Below are 15870 nucleotides of genomic sequence, written 5' to 3' on the forward strand. Positions count from 1 at the left end.
GGATTCTTGGCCAACTGAATGGCACTCATAGAATCCGAATGCAAGGTAGGCATAGCATCTATCATACCAAGGTCTGCAATCAAACGGCCTAACCAGATAGCCTCCTTGCAAGCCTTTGTGGTTGCAATATACTCGGCCTCTGTAGTAGAAAGGGCCGTACACTTCTGCGCCTTGGACATCCAAGAGATAGCCCCTCCAACATAAGTGAACACATAGCTAGAAGTGGACTTCCTACTATCTGCATGCCCTTCATAATCAGAGTCAGTGTACCCCACGACTCCTATATCCTGGTTGCCATAACAAAGACACATATTTGTTGTGCCCTTCAGGTACCTCATGATATCCTTCACGGCATCCCAATGTTTCTTGCTAGGTGTAGCTATATAACGTGCGACAACCCCAATTGCAAAAGCAATATCTGGATGGGTGGTTATCATGGCATACATAAGACTACCCACGGCTAATGCATAGGGAATCTTGGCCATCTTGGCCCTCTACTCATCTATCTGTAGACAATCAGCCTGTGAAACCTTCACATGAGAAGGTAATGGACAGCTAATAGGCTTAACATCCTGCATGCAGAAGCACTCAAGGACTTTATGAATGTACTCCCTCTGTGACAGATAGAGTAGTCCCTGAGATCGATCGTGCATAATGCGCATACCAAGTATATGAGAGACCTGTCCTAGATCTTTCATCTCAAAGCTCTTCTTGAGCTGAGCCTTAAGAGCATCTAGATCCTCATGAGTTTTCCTTGCTAAAAGCGTGTCATCCACATAGAGTACCAAAATCAGTAAGGAACCGTCACAAGCTTTCTTCGTGTACAAGCACAGATCTATAGCACTACGGCTGTAGCCCTATGACTGCATGAATGCATCAAACTTATGGTACCATTCCCTAGGTGCTTGCTTTAAGCCATATAGACTCTTCTTTAGCTTGCACACTAGGTGTTCCCTGCCAGGGTCTACAAAGCCCTTAGGCTACTCCATGTAAATCTCATCATGCAAGTCCCCATTTAAAAAAGCCATCTTGACATCCATTTGGTACAAGTCCAAGTTAAGCTGTGAAACCAAGGCCAAGACTAAGCGTAGGGTGGTCATCTTGACCACGGGAGAAAAGAATTCATCAAAGTCAACACCATGCTCCTGCTTAAAACCCTTAGCAACCAATCGAGCCTTGTATGCCGGCTTGGGGTGTCTAGGGGTACTTTTTAGCTTATACACCCACTTGCATGGCAAAGCCTTCTTACCTTGAGGCAAGGGAACCAAATCCCAAGTCTAATTCTTATGCAATGAGTCAAGTTTAGACTACATAGCCCTCTCCCAAGAGTGACAATCACCCCTGTGCATAGCCTCATCATAAGTGAGAGGCTCTTATACATTTGTAACCAGTACATAATCCATAAAGGACGCAAAACGGTCAGGAGGTCGTCTATCTCTAGTAGAATGCCTCAACCTAGGCTCTACAACTTGATCGACATCCTGTCTAATATCAGCATGTCTAGCATCTGGGCCATGAGCATCAGGTGATGCTGCACGCTATCTAGCTGGCCGTGGAGTGGGCTAAACACGAGTAGGTGGCTCCTCCTGAAAGATAACTCTGCGTACCTCACCCACTTTCTCAGGCAGCATATGCATTTTGTCCTCATGAAAGATGACATCATGGCTGTGGATCACTTTCTGTGCCTACGAATCCCATAGATGGTAACCCATCTCGCTTGCATCTCCATAGCCAATGAAAATGCATTTGACGCTTTTAGGATCCAGCTTATTGCGTTTGTCCTTGGGCACATGGCAGAATGCCTCACATCCAAAGATACGCAAATGATCATAAGAGGGGGCTTGCCTGCCCATACCTCCTCTGCAATCTGAAAGCCAATGCCACTGCTAGGTGACCTATTAATGAGACACACTGCAGTAGTAATTGCCTCAACCCAAAAGTGTTGTAGTAAGCCAACCTGGCTAAGCATGCTATGAAGCCTTTCCTGAATGGTCCTATTCATGCGTTCAACCATACCATTCTGGGGAGGTGTATAAGGGGAGGTCAATTGACGCTTAATACCCCACTCATCACAAAACTGCTCAAAAGCACGTGATACATACTCACCCCCATTATCTAATCTTAGGAGTTTTAGCCTTTTCCCAGATTGGTACTCTGCCAATGCAAGCCAACGCTGAAATATGCCTAAGTCATTAGATTTTCTCTTTATGGGATAAGGCCAAGCCTTACGTGAGTAATCATCTATGAAAGTGACAAAGTACTTGGCCCCACCAAGTGACTGACATGGCATGGGCTCACATACATCTGAGTATACAAGAGCCAAGGGCTCACCCATGTGTCTCTTACCAGACTTTTTATGCATATTTCTAGTCTGCCTGCCATACAAACAATGATCACAAGAATCAAAATGCGAAGAGTGAAAAGACGGAAGACACTGCAAAGCACGGAGCATTTTCATTCCTTTAAGAGACATATGCCCCAAATAAGCATGCCAAAGGGATACATGGGGAATAGAACCCACAGACAAAACATGATCCAATGTAGCTCTAGATACAAGTAAGGGATAGAGGTTGTCTGACTTGGCACCTCTTGCAAGCACAAGCCTGCTACGAGTAATCTTCCATGCAGAGTCTCCAAAAGACACAAAATACCCTGCATCATCAAGCTGTCCAGCTGACATAAGGCTGCGAGTCAATGTAGGTACATGGTGTACATCATGCAAAACAAAAGAACTGCCAGAAGGAAACTCCAGCCTAATATCTCCAATGCCCACAATATCAAGAGACCTGTCATCACCAAAACACACAGAACCAGACATGGTATGATAGGTATGAAATCAATCTCGACAGGGTGTCACATGAAAGGACGCACCCGAATCCAAGAGCTAGCACTACGCATACATAGAATGTATCTCACAAGGCTGTAAGGCATTGCATGAAGAAGTTGCAAGTATGTAATCATCATATGAATCAGTGGCATGCATGACATTAACCTCTTCTATCTTCACACTGGACTTTGCAGGTACAATACTGTGCTCAGAAGAATTTTCCTGCACTTTTTCCTTTTCCTTTTCCTTGCACTTATCATCGCATATTTTATGGAACTGCGGCCTAATATGTCCTGCTTTCCCACAATAATGACAGGTAAGATCGGACTTCTGTCCACGGGACTTACTGCGACCACGTGACTTGGACCTGGACTTCTGAGAGTCCCTGCCCTTATGATCATTATCATGCCTGGCATGTCTGCCACCTCTAACGGTCAATGCATGTGAAGAGTGGGAAGCATAATTGTTTCTCTTGTTGATTTCCTCAGTCAATAAAGCACTCTCAACATCTTTGATTTTCAGCCCATCAAGCTTGTTCGTGCATATGGCAGTACGGAAGACATCCCATGATTCAGGCAAGGTACCAAGCAGAAACAACGGGTGCAAGTTGTCTTTGAACTCAATACCCTGTGACAACAGACTCTTCATGATAGCATGAAACTGACTTAAATGAGATGAAAGGGATGCGAAGGTTCATTAACTACTTCAGCCAATACATTTGTGATGCAGGACTCTGCTGCGCATAGAGCTCCTGAATCTTCTCCCATAAATCCCATGCACTCTAATTTTCATCTTCAACAACATTATGATGGACCTCTTCTGAGAGTGACAAAATAATGGTAGACTTGCATAGCTCATCAACGTCCATCCAAACATCATCATCCATATCCTCAGGTTTAACACCCTTGAAACATAAGGGTTTAATCTACAACTTCTACACCAAAACCTGCCATATTTGGGACTTCCAATACCCATAGTTGGTACCATCCAACTTGGCAATGTTAAAGAGAGTTGTATCTTTCAAATGACCAGCCATACTGTCCCAAATCAAAGCAGAAAAGCAAAATTGCAGGTTGTTGTAATTAGCAGAAAATGCACTAAAACCACTGATAAAACTAACTAAAAGAGTGGATTTCACCAAGAGAATCATCTGTCCACCAAATATGACCAAGATAACATCAAATAGTAAGCATTACCCTCATAGAAGTACTCAAAATCTACAGATTTCAGCTTGTTGTAATAAATGACATCCGAATATACCAAGAGGCTCCCACTCGAAGTAAAGTCAAATGCAAAGAGAGCAAGCAACGCTCTAATACATTGAATACATAGCATTAGACATGCCAAATCTCAATAGGGTACATCCGGGGCATAAATCCTAAGCTATCTCAGACCCGTAAAGTAGAAGCCTGAAAGCATTCGAAGAGCATGTAACTGACAACCAAATGTAATGCCCAGTAGATCTAAAATTATCAAATATATCTGAAGATGAATCTCCAAGTAACTGTCAAGCATGGGCAAACCAAGTGGCATCCATATCTGATCAAGGCATAAATGCAAGAAGCCTAAATGTCAAGTAGTGACCATAGGCATAAACCGGTCCAAAGCATGCCAACTGAAGCCAAATGCAAGTGATGACGACCAAGGTGGAGCCTATTTCAAGCTCAAAATCATTTCAGAACTAAGAAGAAGCATTTGACAACCTCCAAATACATCAGTATGATCATTCAAACCTCCAGTAAGCACCCTGTATCCATGAACCAATGCATATACCGAGTAAATGAGCTTCAGCCCACTGTATTACAACAAGCAATTTACTATTAAATGAAGCTCAAACGGTGCTCAAATCTGCTCCAAATTAGTCCCAAAGCATAGACATAGCATCCCATAACATCCGAGTATCAATAGGCATCAAATGGGCAATGTCACGAAGCATCAAACAGAAAATGTCAAGTGCTGCCCTGTTTTGACAGTCCTGGGACTGTGTATACATGAAAGGGCTGAAGGGGGAAGCACTCAAATCGATCACCGGGAGCCAAGCACTAATGCCGGGGAGTCTAACAATGCTCGGGAAGGTTGCCAAGAGTGTCGGGACATCGAGGAAGAGCAAGGAAATGCCAGGAGCAGGTCAGCCTAGCCCCCTAAAAATGCACTGAAATTTGAGTTGGGTATTCCTAGGGGCTGGGGGGTCTTCAACAGGCCTTGGGGGCACTTGGCAATGTCGAGGGGGCTCCAATGCAGCTCGGAAAGAAATCGATGAAGGTCCTGAAGCTCAGGGAGGAGACGAGAGATCAAAACATACCTGCAAATGAAGGTGACATGACTGCCATTGAAGCTCGAGTTGAAGCTCGAGTTGAAGCTCTTCAAATCTGGGCTAAAGAGAATGCCTGGCAAGCTCCAATGCCTTTGCTCTGATACCAGCTGAAAGGGAAGTGGAACCCAAGAGGAAGAAGCTTCACGGTGAGATCTACGACACATGGAGAGCAAGAGCAAAGAGAGAGAGAGAGAGAGAGAGAGAGAGAGAGAGAGAGAGAGAGAGAGAGAGAGAGAGAGAGAGAGAGAGAGAGAGAGAGAGAGAGATAGAGAGAGACTCAAAAGTGGGAACTCCAACAACCACAATGTGTGGTTGGGCCTTCCATTATTCAAACTGTCACTAAAAGAATAAAGAATAAGTGACTGTGATGGGCGCCCGCACTTGCAGTGTGTGCAGTGGCGGGTACTGTTAGTGTAGTAATGCACGAGGGGCTCGGTGGAGGCACCTTTACCCCCAACACTCTTAAGAGGTATGTCTGATATGAAAGGTCACCAGAGCCACTACAGTGTCCCTTTGTAGCTCAATAGTGTCACTATCACTTCAATCTTTATTTTAAGTCTTCAGCAACTACTTCCACTTCTTCGAGCTATTTTGAACTTATATTCATCCCTTTCCAAGATTGGAAAAATTTCCCAAGCTATACATTCATCCATCATTGCACTTATAGAGGCATACCGAACATAACAAAACAGAAACAGAGGTTCTACAAAAGGTCAACAAAGGGTTAATAGAAGACATAAAAAAACCTTGAGCTCACTTAAATCATTCAAACCCATCAAGAATCAATCAATAAGCTTCCAAAAACTCTCAAACTTCATCAATCATTATTGTAATCCCTCATATAGAAGGAAAACACAACAAAATAGAAGATCAACAGACCCAAATAGAACCAATCAAACACTATCAGGACATCAACAAAACATGACATAACATCATATCTCCACTATAAACCATCATGAGCTTCCAAACCATAATCAACCTCATCCAAAACACTCTCAAGCACTTCCAAAATAACTAAACGTCATTCAAACTCCATAGAAAATCAACCATTCAGTCCATAAAAACAACAAAAATCAGCCAAAAAATCAAGTCATTTCAACCCTCAACATATCCCCACACTTAATCAAGGAGGAGCATCCTCGCGACCTAAGAAAATAAGAATACAAGTTCAAAATATATCTCAACTTGATTTTCTTTAGCATCTTCAAGAAAACACCATCCAAGCAGTACAACCCCAACTCATGACCTGTATCTAATAAAGAATTGCAACAAAAGAAAGACATCTTTATCCATTATCACAACTTTGAAAGATAAAAGCATGAAAAATTGTTAAAGGATGTAAGAGGTTCTGCATCTTTGCATCTTGAGCTATCCATTCAACATCATCATCATCACGAATCTTCAAAAATATATCTTCTTGAATAGTGTTGAATCTCTAACCACCATGACCCCATTATAGAACAAAATAACCATCATACACATGCACACACTTACACAAAATAACCATCTGAATGGCACCCCCAAAAGAGAGATAACATTATAAATCATAAAAATTTAATATTCATGGGTGTCAATGAAGATGATCCCTCTTGAAGGCTTGGTGAATATGGAAATGATCCATATATAAAGATTCGTCTACAAAAGTCTTAGAAGGATTTTGGAAAATTTGCAAATAACACATCTTCTCCACCAAGACAAGATATCTGCTTAGCAAACAAAGAGCATGAAAGTACAAGATATTCAATTGTTGAGGATCAATAGTCACATCCACATTCATTCACAGCTTTGATATCAACTTCTTATCATTATGCAAATGCCTATGTATATACACCAGATATCAGGCAAAGTGAGTAGTCAATCTCATTGAAGGTTTTGAAGACTATGAATGTTTCTAAGCAAAATAAAGATAGTTTTGAAAAGCTTGGCTAGTAGTTGTCCATTCTCCTGGAATCAATGGCCAATTGATCTAAGGTCCCATAAGTGAATCTCTTGCACTCCATCCTCATCTTCTAGGAATCTTCTGATCAAAACCTGCATAGTCACTAACCAACTGAGGGGGATGAGGGATAGAAGTGGTAGGAGAGGGAAGAAGAATCAGTGAAAGAGGATGAAGAGATGGGTAAGCAAAATCATGAAAGGAAGAATGAGCTAAAGAGGGATTAGCTCATTATTCCAAGCCAAGGTAGAAAGAGGGATGGGTAAGCAAAATCATGAAGGACTGTGAAATCCATAGGAGATGAGGAAGGAATTGGCTGTACAGTAGGACTTAGCAAAGTAGAACGGGACTGAGCTAGTTGTTCCTTAAGTTGTTAAATCTAAGTGTTACTCTATTCTAGGGTGGTATTAGCTAATTTAAGCTCTTTTGTTTGGGAAACTATCAAAACTTTAAGCTCTTGAGACTCTTGAAATAATCTATCCCTCTCCTTAGTCACATTAACCACTTGGGATTTAATTTTTAGCCAATTGAGTTTGCAAACTACAAATCTCCACTTTCTGAGCATCAGTAATCTTAGTCTGCTGCTCCATCTAGGTAAAAAGGTCAGAGAATCTTTCTTGAGCAGAAACTTTCACTTTATTCAACTCTTCTTTGGTATATTTGCTGAACTTCTTCAAGAAGAATAAAGCTGCTAGATACAGGTAGTAACTGAGAGTTCAATAGAACTCTAGATGTCTTTGCATAAGAAAGGAATTGTGTCTCCTATCCCCAAGCATTGTACAAAGGGAATGGAAATATCTAGATTACCATCACGATGTGCTCTGAAAAGATTCGGCATTGTGAGAAAAGCTGGCAGTTCACTGTTAGATTGAACAAGAATGTAGACCGGAGGAGGAGCTGGGGTTGCTCAGCCATGCATTTAAGTCGCTTCCTCTGAATCACCACAAGCAAGAGAGGGGATCAATATTCTCAATGACAACATCAGTGCTTTCAGTAGAGGAAGAGGAACCTCTAGAGGATGAATTGGTAATGTTGGAACTTCCTTTGCAGGGGTAGCATACGCCAAGAAAACAGAAAGATAGGAAACAAATGTGACATTAGTCACATTACCCCTTGTGGCTCTGATCCATCTTTACCAGGAGATAAGAACTCCAATCAATAGTAATTCCTTTCAACACCATTCAAGAAGCTATGAATAACTCCTTTGAAATGTAGTTAGAAGGTGTTTTGGCAAGCATAAACCTATCGTTGGTATAATTGCTTCCAAACAGCATTGGAGATCATGGAGACACTAATGCTTGAAGTAGTAATAACCCTCTTAGGGTCAATCATGGGTCTGCTTCTGCAATAACTTGAGCATATCCTCATTAGAAAACAATTGTCGAGTAGTAGGAAAAGGGTCTCCTCAATATGGTAAGGATAGAGCTTTGCCCAAGCTCTTAGGCATCATATGGATAATTGTTCCTCGAATAGGACCAGACCTCTTATTGTAAGAGGCTAAAAATTGATCACAGACATCAGTATCCTCTGGGATAAGTGGCAATGAAAGTGCTACAAACTTGGATAATCTTGCCTTACTAACAATATCCAAATCCGGCAATAATGAGTAGTCATGAGACACCAAAGGAACATACTAGAATGGGGGAGGAGTACAAGGCGACATTCAGATGGTTTACACACACCACACTCACACATAAACAATCACAAAGAATTCTTGCAAAACAACTAAAATAATAGGAGATAATATATCAACCACAAAAACTCTCACAGACTTGACCAACTAACTAACCACCCTAAGTAATCCACATCCTATAAAAATTTCGGCATGACCTCTACACTTATGCAACCCAAAGCTTCATGTCATGCATATATACAAGCACTCAATATCCTTGTATCAGGCAAAAAAGAGAAAGAAAAATACACACAGAATCCAAGACTCTAATCAAATAACTAATAAAAATACCAAACCAAAATACAAATTGACTGACTAGAACGTCTCCCATCTCCCCACGTAATGCCTCATTGAAAAAGGGAATGTGCAATGTGAGGGGAAAGGGGGATTTAATTAAAAGTTTCTTTTACAATTTAATTATCAAAGGGTGAATTTTTATTAGGTAATAAACCTTAATTTAAAAACAACATTTTATTTTATCCATTAAAAACTTATTAAGTTGACAGTGCTTACTAATGTGCCTTGACTATGTCCAGACCTTTGGGTCTCTAAATGCAAGTTTTTTTTACAAATTAATGTGTATGTAGCACTTTTTGTTTAGTGAATGCAGTTGTGACAACGGGTTTATTTATTACAAACTAATAAGTGTGTTTGTGCGCACGAAGCATGTGCTTTGTGAACGGTTGGTTCTTTTTAATTAAGCCAAATGTGTGTTTAACACGAATGCACGTGAAAAATGTGATCAACTGGTTCATTTTTTGTTTTGTCATTTTTTTAATAATTATTTGTGATGTTTGTGCAAAAATAAAAATATGGAAAAAAAGAAAAGGAACGGAGTACCTAGAAGAGGGTGTGTATGCAAGTAAAGTCTAAATGTACAATCAATAAACTGATGTGATGCAACCACAAGGGAATCTAAAAAGAAAAATCCAACGAGTTGAAAAATTTTGCCATTATAAGCTAAACAAACTAAACACCATGGCGACTATTTTTCAATAAATTGTGATGTGTTTTTTTCTATCATGTGTACATTCAACTATGTCCATGAAATATGCTCAATCTGGTTTTACTATGCGTGTTTTGGTTTGTTTGTCAATTTGGGATTTTTCTATGAGTTTTTGTTTTATTTTTTAATCAGTTTTGATATAAATGTGTGATTAATATTTTTTCTCTTTTTTAAATTAAGCAATGTAGGTTGAAAGCTAAGCACAAAAGTACACTAGATTTTTAAGAAATTTTCTAGTCATTTTTTGAAGTTAAAAAAGATTTTTTCAAGAATTTACACGTTTAATGAGGGTTTATTATTCAATTAATTGGTTCCCAATTGATTTTAATAATTTCAACATATGTGAATGATCCAATAATGTAAAGGAAAGTTATTATAATTTTTTGGATTCTTTAAGGAAAATTTTCTTGATTTTTAAGCACTTTTTCCCTTTTTTGGATAAATTTGCATGAAATTAAAGGGTTTTAATTTTTTTTCTATTTTTTGTTGGCATTTTCAATTGATAAAAATTCTTCGAATTTTCAAAAATTATAACGTTGTATCAAAAAACTTTCTAGAATTTTTTCATATTTATTTGCAATTTTGATTTAAGTTTTATGATTTTTTATGAGTATATGTAATGTGTTTTTAGGGTTTTTCAATTTTGAAAGATTAAAAATTCAAAAAATGTACCTGAAAATGGGTTCCACATCAACGGCATGTGAACAACTGCTAGCTCACCACCCCATGGGAAAAAGTTGCACGCACGTCCTTGTGCATGAACATCCGCAATCACGAACACGCGCAACAAGGGCCAAAATGTCGGACGTAAACAAGACCTTAAGACGGTGAAAAGGGGTGGTCACACATGAAAAAATAAAAGAAATGAGGGAAGGGGGAAATTGGGTTTAGTGGGTTGTATAAAGGGTCATTATGTGTGGGGTAGGTATTTGTTTTTTTTAAATATGTGTTTGAATTGAAATTAGGAATATATATATAAGAAGTTGTGCGGCGACGAAGGTTGCAAGTGGCACGACGAGGGTGCAGGCGGGCTTTAGTAGCACATCGATGGTGAGGTCACGAGCAATGTGCTCCGATCAAGGTAGGAGAGGAGGCAACGGATGAGGCGCAGGGGGCTGCAGCAGCACATCGACAGCAAGGTCGTGGGTGGTGTGCTCTGGTCAGGGCGGGAGTGGAGGCGGTGGACGGGGCGTAGAACAACGGCCTCAACAATGAACCATTTACGATGGCGGCACAGACGCAGTGGTAGTAGTCCGAAGGGAGTGGCGGCAACAAGCACAAGGCGCAAGCAGCAAGGAGGGGGCCACCAAGAGGTAGTGGGTGGCAGGGGAGGAGAGAGGACTAGGAGGAGGAGGAGAGGAAGGGGAGGGGGAAGGGGTACGCGGGTGGGGAAGAGGGAGAGGGAGAGAGAGAGAGAAGGGGGTTGGGAGGGAAGGGAGGATGGTGGGAGGGCATGGGTCGAGGGAGGAGGATAGTTGGGGAGGGAGGAAAGGGTGGGTCGTTGGTTGGGGGGTTGGATTTTTTTTTTTCGCTTTTTGTTGTTTTTAGTGTTATTGTGAATTAACTTGTTTCCGTTTTCTGTTTTTGTTTTTGAATTAACTGGTTTCTTATTTTTTTGTTTTTTAAATTAATTTTTTTTGTGACTTGTTTTATTTTTTAAAAATTAAGGGTGGGTTTATTGGTTTGAGTTTTTTTTTTGTGGGTTTTGTTTGTTTGGATTTGGATTGTTGTGTTTTTTTTTTTTTGGATTGATTTTGTTTTATAATGTGAAAAGGGAGAATCCCCTCATTGCATCACACATGAATGCAAGCAAGGGAGTAAAAAATTAGGACGAAAGAAAAAGGGTGGGAAAGTGAAACAGGATGTCCGGGAACAAATAAGGGCGTTCATGTGGAAAAAAGGCAAAACTTGGACCTACAAATACACACAAAAAAATAATATTGGAAAATCCGTCGATCAAAACAAAGGGCAGTCAAAAGGAAAAATATTTAGGATGATGGGGCGGACCAAGCTCGCACAATAGAACGCTTTTGTAATAGAGATAAGACTCTATCACATGGGAAAAACAGTAAAAACACGCTCAAAAAGAGGAAGAAAACATTAATAGAGAAAAATATGGAAGTCAAAACAAGGAAGAATAAAAACGAAAAATGGCCGTAGGGAAGTGGCAAACAGGATGGGTAAGGTAGAACACAGTCCTGTGGGCAGTAGAGCACGTTTGGTGCGCAGATCGGACGTTGTATGCTCGCGTAGTGAATGCCGGAAGGTCCCCAAGAACAATGAACTCTACTTTTTGCACAAATTACAAGGTAAAAATCATGAACGACAAGTCTAGCAAGAGACCAATTGGGTGCAATCTCCCCCCATGCCTTGTGTGAGCGCCCCACAAAGCATGTATTTTATGTATATTTCATCTTCATGCTCAATAATAGCCCAATTTACAAAAAATAGTAAGCTTTTAGCTTTTGAGTTTGCTTTAACACAAAAATAGGAATAAAGCTAATGGACGGTGCCCAAAGAGTCTGGCACGCCCAATACAATGTCCAAATAGAAATAACATAACCGTGCGCCCATGCGCATACAAAATAATAATAAATAATCGATGCCTCAATAAATAGGCATGACAAAATATAGGCGTGGCGCCTATCAAAATATAATCCATAAATCGAATACTCGCTATCCTCCAATGCTTTCCTTCGCCACTGTTGCTATCTCTACACATCAACAACTGAAGCATTCACAATCGTTAGTAAAACAATACAATTAAACCGACAAAAGTGAATACCTAGCAGTCTTCAGCTACATAAATAAATCAACTGGTTAGAAATAAATCCTAACCTTAATTTATTATGAGTGCGCACTCTAAACTCATAAACGTTTATTAATTTAATATGCATTTTGCGGAATCGCCCGCTATGGAATCACCCATGTACACACTAAATTAATGAAACGCCCGAAAAGGACAGGCATCCCCATCAACTTCTCGCACAAAGAATCCACTTTGTGTATGAGCCCCGGTCATCAAAGTTTACGGAATCCACCGTAAAACCTCACGGAATCCACCGTGGCACGGAATCCACCATGAAATATGCCTCCTGGCATCATACCCCCGGGGTGGGATAGCAATTGACCTCAATTGCTATTAGCTCAATGTGGAGCTAACAGAGTGGGGAAAGCATTTAAGTCTCTAGCATGCATCCATTGTGCTTCCTCTACAGGATGGTTCTTAAATTTAACTAGATATCTAGAATATCTTCGGCCAGTTCTAGTGGTCATGAAGTCAGTGTCTATGATAGCTTCTGGTTCAAGTATTTCAGTCTCTTCCTCTAATAAAGGCGGGTTTTCATAAACAGGGTGTACAGGTAATTGACCTCTAAATGGTCTCAATAAACTAATGTGAAATGTGTTGTGAATTTTCCAATGAGGTGGTAATTCTAACTTGAATGCATTGTCATTAATTTTATGAATGATCCTAAATGGTCCATAGAATCTAGGGGGTAATTTCACAACTGGATGTCTATCTACACTTTGTAGTCTACGTTTTTCTATTCTCAACCAAACATAGTCATCAACTTTGAAATTCATTGCTTGTCTTTTCTTGTTGGCTTGTTTGGTATATGATTGCTGGGCTTTGGCAATCATATCTTTAACCTCATCAAAAATAGTGTTATGCATACTAGCAATATCATCAGCACTCTGAATTCTATTTGACAAAGATGCAACAGGTGTAGATAATCTATATCCATAAATCACTTCAAACGGTGCTTTCTTTGTAGATGTGTGTGGTGTATTGTTATATGCAAATTGTAATAAATGCAAATGTGTGTCCCATGTTTGTGGTTTAGAGATAGTATATGCACGTAAAAGATCTAGAATTGTGCTATTAGTGGCTTCTGTTTGTCCATTAGTTTCAGGATGAAATGTAGATGAAAAATCAATCTTTGTGCCTAGGTTAGCAAACAGAGTAATCCAAAAGTTGTTACAAAATCTAGAATCACGATCTGAAATAATAACTTTTGGCAAGCCATGGTTAGTAAAAACAGTTTTCAAAAATAGCTGTGCTGCTTGTGATGTTGTTAAAGTTTTCTTACATGGAATGAAATATGCTTGTTTACTAAATCTATCTACAACTGTCCAAATCATATCATGGTTAGATTTAGTATTAGGTAAACCAGTAATGAAATCCATAGAAATTTGTTCCCAAGGTTTAGATGGAATAGACAAAGGCATAAGTAATCCATATTGTTTACCATGATGTCTCTTAACTCTTTGACAAATCAAACATTCAGAAACAAAGTTAGATACATCAGTGTCCATATGCGGCCAATAAAAATCTTCAGTTAATATACGTAAGGTAGATATGATACCTCTATGACCTTGATATGGGGGACAATGAATCTCATTCAAAACAAAAGATCAGAATGGAATTGTAATACACAATCTCTTTTCATAAAACATAAATCCATCATTATATGACAATGAATCAATAGGAATCAAATTATTTTGAACTAATTTATTCCAATCAGCATGAAAAGTAATATCCTGATGATAAGTATCTTTCATAGCAATCAAAGAATCAAAAGATATAACATAAATATTATGAATGGCAGGTCTTCTACTCAATGCATCAGCCACTACATTTTCTTTTCCAGGTTGGTATTGAATGATAGGATGAAAACTTTGAATAAAGGAGGCCCATTTGATATGTCGGTCAAAAATTTGGGGTTGGCTAAGTAAATGTCTAATACTTTGCTGATCGGTCTTAATCATAAATTCTGAACCCATTAAGTAGTATTTCCACTGTCTTAATGCTTGTACAACTGCTAATAGTTCTTTGTCATATGTGGAATATTTCAGTTCAGAAGGTTTCAGCTTACAACTAGAATAGGCTATAGGATGGTTGTCTTGCATAAGTACAACGCCTATTCCTGATCCACTAGCATCGGTCACTACTAGAAAGAATGGTCTATTAAAATCAGGCAACTGTAGAACAGGGGCATGGGTTAATGTATGTTTCAATAAGTCAAAGGATTTCTGTTGATTTTCGGACCAATGATAGACAATACCTTTCTTCAGAAGTTTGGTTAATGGTAAAGCAAGTAATGAAAAATTACGTACAAACTTCCTATAGAAACTAGCAAGACCAAGGAATGAGAGTAACTCATGCATGTTTTTAGGTACAGGCCAATTTAATATTGCATCTATTTTCTTAGGATCAACTTTAATTCCATCAGATGATACAATATGACCTAAATACTCAATTTCTGTTTTAAAGAATTCACTCTTTTCAGGATTTGCATACAGTTGATTTTCTTTCAATAACTGAAAAACCAATGACAAATGCTCATAATGTTCTTTCTCATTTTGACTAAACACCAAAATATCATCAAAGAAGACAATTACACAATACTGATATTTCAAAAATATACGGTTCATCATTCTACTAAACGTAGCAGGTGCATTAGTCAATCCAAATGGCATTATAAAAATTCATAATGACTAAACTGTGTCCTAAATGCAGTCTTGAATATGTTTGACGTATCTAGTGTCACCTGATGATAACCAGACTTAAGGTCTATTTTACTAAATATAGCAGATCCTTGTAGTTTTTCCATAAGGTCATCAACTCTAGGAATGGGATACCTATTCTTTACAGTGATCTTATTTAAAGCTCGATAGTCAATGCACATACGATAAGTATTATTCTTTTTCTTGACTAACAGAACAGGTGCACCGAATGGAGAACTGCTAGGTCGAATCAATCCTCTATTTAGTAATTCCTCAACTTGACTTTTAATTTCTTTTTGCTCTATCTGGTTATGCCTATATGGTGCTTTGCAAGGTGGTTGTGTGCCAGGGATCAAATCTATCTTATGGTCTTCTGGACGTGAAGGAGGTAAACCAGGTGGTAGGTCTTCTGCAAAACAGTCCTTAAAATGTGCAAGAAATTCTTTATGCCTAGGGTGCATATGATTTTCTTTTACTTGCAGTTCATTCACCCAAATGAGATAAGATTTACTACTCTTGCGTAATGCACGTTTAGCTTGAGTATGCGAAAGCAGTGGAAAAACATTAGATGCATGCATACCATACAATGTAATAGGTTTTCCTTGAA

The sequence above is a fragment of the Lygodium microphyllum genome, chromosome 13 (genome assembly GCF_053477565.2).
Source record: "Lygodium microphyllum isolate KBCC chromosome 13, Lygodium_microphyllum_v1.1.10, whole genome shotgun sequence".
Taxonomy (NCBI): Eukaryota; Viridiplantae; Streptophyta; class Polypodiopsida; order Schizaeales; family Lygodiaceae; genus Lygodium; species Lygodium microphyllum.